We start from the raw sequence: 6474 nt of genomic DNA, 5'->3' as shown, positions 1-6474 counted from the left end.
AAATGAGTGTGTATCTTATAAAAAATTTGTAAATGTTTCTATTTATTTTTGAGAGAGATGGTGACAGAGCTCAAGCAGCGGAGGGGCAGAGAGAGGGAGAGAGAAGCCCAAGCAGACTCCAGGATCTAAGCTGTCAGCACAGAGCCCAATGCGGGGCTTGAACTTGTCAACACTGAGATCATGACCTGAGCCAATGTCAGATGCTTAACCTACTGAGCCACTCAGGTGCGCCAAAATGAGTGTGTATCTTGAAGCTGTTTTTCTCTCCTTCAATTAGTTTGTAAACCAAATGTATCTACTGAGAGAAAATTACATCTTATTTGTATATTGTCTCTGAAGAACAAAGACACCTCCAACATGTTTATTCATTTCTGATTTCACATGTAGGGTAGGAAAGCAAAGAGCTCAGCTTTTATAGTCTTTAGAGGGAAAACACTCATAAATGCACATAGACTGAGTCATAATTCCCTACGTGATTCATATCTCTCTGTACCTTTTGTTTTTCTTCTCCACTCACTGCTTTCTCAGTTTCCTCACTATTTCTTCAAAGCGTTCTCACCTTAAACCTGGCTTTCATTTCCTAAGAGACTCAGAAAGTTGAAATAAATATTGGTTACCAGTCATTTGTCGCTGGTGGAAACAGTTAGGGTGTGCAGGGTGCTCCGGGCCAGTCAGTGAATAATGACCTCAGATCTAATCAGACCCCAGCTGAGAGAAGAGTCTACACTCACTAAATCCACTTCATCTGCAGGTCACTTCTTAGTTCCTTGTGCACATTACAGAATCTTTACCAATGTCACGAGTGATTCCTTGCAAATCCATAGCGCCTTGGCAGCCCTTGTTCTGATGCTGGCTCTCTGCCCTCCTGGGCCAGTCACTCTGCACTTTGGCCACCCTTCCCTCAGTCCTCCCCCTTCAGCCACTCTCTCTTAGTTGCGTTTGTGAGCCCCCCTAGGGTGTCCCTAGGGTCGGCTTCCTTTTACTTTGCCATCAGTGCGTGACTCAGCTTCTTAGATAAGATCCATGCATAGTATTGCCTGAAATCATCCAAACGTTTTGCATGCTTGCTGTGATATTGTGACTTAAAATAAAAAAATATGAATTTGGTCTTTGTTCCTGTTCTTGGCACAGAGCTCCTGAAACCTGTGTAAACATCTAAGTGTTACGGACACTGGGAGCATCTTTTGTTCTACGGAGGTGATTCTGGGTGGGCTCTTGTGCGACTCCTGGATGGGGTCAGTCACCAGAAAGACCTGCCATGAATAGAAGCTTGGGATTTTCAGCTCCAAATCCCATTCTCCAGAGAGGGGAGAAGGGCTAGAAATGGAGTTACTCATCAGTCATGCCTGCGCCCACGCCTCCCATACTCCCAGTAGTATGGGGTTCAGAAGGCTTCCGGGCTGGTGTGCATGTGGACACACACGGAGATTGGTGTGCACAGGGAGGGCATGCAAGCACTGCACCCCTTCCCGCATACCTTGCCTCTCTTCTATCTGGATGTTCATCTCTATCTATTATCATGTCATTTCCTAATTAACTGGTAAATAGTAGGTTACCTGTTTTCCCGAGTTCTGTGAACCGTCTCACAAATTAATAGAACCTGGGGAGGGGGTTGTGGAAACCTCTGATTTAGAGCCTATCGGTCAGAAGCACAGATGACAAAATGGACTTGTGACTGGCGTCAGAAGTGTGTCTGTAGGGGGCAGTCTTGTGGGACTGAGCCCCTCACCTGTGGGATCTGATGCCATTTCCAGGCAGATGGTGTCAGTATTGAGTTAAATTGTAGGACACCCAAGCTGGTGTCCCAGGATTGCTTGGTGTGGGGGCAAAGTCCCCACATCTGGGGTTAGCAGTGTTGTGAGTTGATAGTTGCATGAGTCAAGGGGAAGCACAGGCGGAGAACAGGTGTCACTTCTACATGTACTGACTGATGTGTTTTCCTGGGGAAAGGGCCTCAGACTCTCATCATTCTTGGGGATCCATGACCTTTTAAGAAGCAGTGGGATGGGGAAGGAGGAAATGAGGGAAGGACACAGATGGAGCCCAAATTTGCAGGTGGTAGGTGCTCCACACCCGTATTTGGAAAGTGCCCATTGGACATCTCCACCTGATGATCCCACAGGCACCTCCAACAATGTGACTAAAACTGAAATCAACCTCCTAAACAGGTTTGGGTTCCTGTTTTCTTTCACCTGTGAATGGCTTCCCATTCAGAGTCTTGAGGGAGAGTTTATCTTGTTAACTTCCTCTCATATCTCACACCCAACCATTCACCAGTTTTCCCTCTCTGTTCCTGCTTTCTTTCCATCCTTTAGCACCTGCCCAGTTCAGATACTTACCTAAACCATAGCCAGAGTTTCTTCACCAACGTCTTGCCTCTCATTTATCTAGTTATCTTCTCGTGGCTGCCCAAGAAGTATTTCATACATGGACCTTTATTCATGTCATTCTCGTGTCCAATATTCTTCACTGCATCCCTGTTGCTCACAGAAGACACCTGGCTCATGCCTACCACTTTCCATTGTCTTTCATTCTCAAGCATGATTTGGTCAGCAATGCTGAACTCCTTGTGATTTCTAGAATATACTAAGATTTCCTGCTTTGCTTTGCACATGCAATTTCTGTCAGGAAGGTCACCTCCATCTTGTTCTTTTTTTGTTCCTTTTACAGTTTATTGTCAAGTTGGTTTCTGTATAACACCCAGTGCTCATCCCAACAAGTGCCCTCCTCCATGCCTATCACCCCTTTTCCCCTCTCTCCCACCTCCGGTCACCCCTCAGTTTGTTTTCAGTATTTGAGTCTCTTATGGTTTGCCACCTTCCCTCTCCCCAATTATTTTTTCCCCTTCCCTTCCCCACGGTCCTCTGTTAAGTTCCTCCTGTTCCACATATGAGTGAAAACATATGGTATCTGTCCTTCTCTGCCTGACTTATTTCGCTTAGCATAACACTCTTGAGTTCCATCCACATTGCTACAAATGGCCAGATTTCATTCTTTCTCATTGCCATGTAGTATTCCATTGCATATATAAATCACATCTTCTTGATCCATTTGTTAGTTGATGGACATTTAGGCTCTTTCCATGATTTGGCTATTGTTGAAAGTGCTGCTATGAACATTGGGGTACATGTACCCCTATGCATCAGCACTCCCGTATCCCTTGCATCACCTCCATCTTCTTACCTCCCCCTTCACTCTCTACATTCAATCCACCAGGCAGCAGCCCCCCACCCCCATCATTGAAGCATTCCCTTAGAGAGATCCCTTCTGTTATACTTCCTGGCTTTCCCAGGTGACATAAGCCAGTCTCCTGGGATCCGCCCACTTTCCAGGCAGGCCAACTTAGCTACACTCCAAGTTTCATAAATCTCCTTTATGGCATTTTCCTTTTATACCGGAGTGAGGCTCTACGTCCTTAAATGATTTACACAGGGCAGCACCCTTGCCCTATGTATAAAGAACTGAAGCCAGATTAATGGAAGGAGCAAAAAGAGAGCTGATATGCAGATGTCTGTGCATTCACATTTTCCCAAGCTAGAAGAAGGGTGTGAAGGTGGTGTGTGGCGAATTCTACAATTCACAGGTGGTATTCACTCATTTAATTTCATCTGTATCATCCATTCCCCTGTTACATGTTGAGATTTATTTATTTCTTACATAAATCTTGAATGTTGAAATCCCCTGTTACATGTTTAATTCCCTGGATTTAACAAGATAGCAAATTGGTTTTCTACCCAGAGACTCCTTAGAGCCTAGCACTAACTAGGAAAAGAACTCCAGAACTTCTCCATCAGTGAAGAAAGAATTTCTAACAACAAGGTAGTACATTTTTATTGTTCAGAATTCAGTACTTTCTTTTTCTTTCTTTCTTTCTTTCTTTCTTTCTTTCTTTCTTTCTTTCTTTCTTTCTTTCTTTCTTTCTTTCTTTCTTTCTTTCTTTCTTTCTTTCTCCTTCTTTCTCTCTTTCTCTCTTTCTCTCTTTCTTTCTTTCTTTCTTTTTTTAACAACCAGAAGCCTGTACCTCCTACTCCCCTTCAAGCGTTTTGCCCAACTCCTCTTCCCCAACTCTGGCAAGTCCCAGTTTATTTTCTGTATGTGTCGCTCTGTTTCTACTTTTTGTTTGTTGATGTATTTGTTTTGTTTTTTAGAGTCCACATATAAGTGAAATCATATGGCATTTGTCTGTCTCTCCATCTTATTTCACTTAGCATCATAAGAATTCAAGACAGTTTTTGAATGAATGTGCAAAATAAGGAACTAAAAAGAAGACATTTTCTAATAAGTCTTTTAAAGATGATTAACCCATCACGCCTTTGAGTAAGCACTAGCTTCTCCCTTAACAGCTGGAGTGAGAATGGCGAGTGACAGCTGACACTTTTGTGGTGCTGTGTGTTGCCAAGAGATCTGAGATCCTCACGATGGATCCTCTGTGGTGCTGTTCATGATCCCATTTGATGGATGAGGCAGCTGAAGTACAGGTAGATTAGATTGCTTGCTAGTTCTCTGTTAGAGCGGGATTCAAACCCAGACAGACAAGATCCAGAGTGTGTGCTCTGAGCCCCTGCACCGCACTGCCTTTCCATCCAGTCCCGGTAGCACCCCCCGCCCCAGCTTTGGTTCATCTGTGAACAGGGTTTTCGTAAGCTTGCCGCATATATTAACTCCTGTAATCCTCGCAGTAACTCTCAGGCGGGTTCTGTTACTTTCCTCTCCGCTCCGCCCCGCTGGCTGTGGGCGTGGTCCAGAGAGGGTGTGCCCCGGTGGGCGTGGTTTGCGTGGGTGGTCAAGATGCGCGGGATGTGAGCCCCCTGTGGAGATGGTCTGGAGGTCCTGGATACACCCTTATACTGTTGCTAGGGGTGGGGGAGACTGTAGCTAACTCAACACTTTTGGAGTTGGGATCTTCTGAGCAGGTTCAGGGGACGCACGCAGCGAGCGTCCTGTGTTGAGGGAACACTGTTCAGAGGAGGCTTCAGGCTCTCACCAGCTGTGTGATGCATGGGGTCCAAGACCTGTCTATCTCAGGGCTGGCTGAGAGGGCTGGAGGGGTCACCAGACACTAAACTGTACCCATTTTCTGCATTGACGATCTCAGAAACATCCTTGGTAAGAATTCAGACCAGACCACTCTACCAAAAACCCTCCTGGCCAAACGCAAGCGTTTTTGGTCAGGTGCTGTGCTGGTCCTCCTGGCTCTGCTGCTGGGGCCACTCTGCCTGGTTCTCTCTCAGGACTCCTCGTCCCTCCGCCACCAGGGGACTTTCCAAACCACCCTCTAGCCTGGTCTCATCCCGAGCTTTGTTTTGATCTCCAGTTACCGCCTGGCCATTTTTGTTGCAAAGTTTTCCTCTCGGGTTACAAAGCACAATGGACCACATGCTTTCTAATACTTGAGTTTAGGGCAGCTGGACAAATAACAGGTGAACATTTAAAATGCACATTTCATATAGGCCCCAGTATTCCACCTGTAGGAATCTGACTTACAGAAATACCCAAGTCCTCAGGGACACATGTACAAAGGTGTGCATCAGAGCATGAATAAAAGAAAAACATTACAACAGCATATAGGGGAAACGGTGAATTATGGTACACTCCTACCAGGAGAGAGTAAGCTACAGAAAAGAATAAAGCACGTCTGTAAGTACCCATATAAAAGGATTCTGCAAAAAGTAAGTTTGAGAACTGTATTTGGACTATCATGCCATTTGTGGGTGTGTTTGAAAGCATGTATATGAAATATAAATCAAGAGGCGCCTGGGTGGCTCAGATGGTTAAGTGTCTGACTCTTGATTTTGGCTCAGGTCATGGTCTCAGGGTTTGTGAGATGGAGCCCCACATCTGGCTCTGTGCTGATAGCACTTGGAGCCTGCTTGGGAGTCTCTCTCTCTCCCAGTCTCTCTGCCCCTCCTCAACACTTGTTAAGTTACACAAAGAGAACTATTTCAGGAAAGGAACTTCTGTTCTCTGTACCACGATTGGAACCACAGAAGGTCTTTACACTTTCTGGTGCCTCCTCGCTGGTGGGTCTGCCTGGAAGTCCAGATGTCAAGTTTGCTCCCCAGCTCACCTAGGATAATGACTTCTACCCTCGGAGAATGCCTTTTATGAGTCCTGCTGGCTAGGTGTGGATAAACCCATTTTAAAGGATCTGTTTGTTTTCACCCTCGCCTCTGCCCCACACATCCTGATTTGTCTCACCTGAGTGTAGACCTCAAAAGGATGGACAATATGAATTATAACTCCAGGGGATAAATCCATCCCTCGTAATTAGTAAGGGAAGTTTCTGGTTCTGGAAATTTTCTGAAGAGGCTCAGCCTAGCAATTAGAATCCTTTTGTGCTCCTGTCAAAAGTAAAAAGTCAATTTGCCTTTTCTGGGGGACACCTGGCTTGTTATTTTTTTCCTGAATCTCAGTGACCAGAGAATTTCAGGTGCTGTTCTAAAGGTGATTCTGGCAATTTGATGGGGAGATTGG

Source organism: Suricata suricatta, chromosome 13 (assembly GCF_006229205.1).
Source record: "Suricata suricatta isolate VVHF042 chromosome 13, meerkat_22Aug2017_6uvM2_HiC, whole genome shotgun sequence".
Lineage (NCBI taxonomy): Eukaryota > Metazoa > Chordata > Mammalia > Carnivora > Herpestidae > Suricata > Suricata suricatta.
This window is presented reverse-complemented; position numbering follows the sequence as displayed.